Source organism: Nestor notabilis, unplaced genomic scaffold, assembly GCF_000696875.1.
Source record: "Nestor notabilis isolate BGI_N333 unplaced genomic scaffold, ASM69687v1 scaffold26061, whole genome shotgun sequence".
Lineage (NCBI taxonomy): Eukaryota > Metazoa > Chordata > Aves > Psittaciformes > Psittacidae > Nestor > Nestor notabilis.
Window position 1 is genome coordinate 1 of NW_009914608.1, and position 302 is coordinate 302.

Genomic DNA, 302 nt, shown 5'->3' on the forward strand with positions numbered 1-302 from the left:
GAAGAGCAACCCCAGACACGCTGCCAGGGTTAGACCAAACCCAAAGCAAGGCCTGGTCCTGCCGGGGCTGCGTGTGTGTGTGTCCCTGAGGTGCTCAGAGACCCACAATGAGGGGACGAGCAGGTCCCCATGGTCCTGAGCACCCCCCAGCACCAACTTGCTGCTCCCTGGAGTGCGAGTAGTGTGAATCCAGCATCCCACCGGCGGCAAAGATGATGAATTTGGGCAGCGCATGGACCACATCCCCAAGCACAGGGCATCTCCTTGTGTCAGAATCCAAGGGGATTCATCACCAACCACCC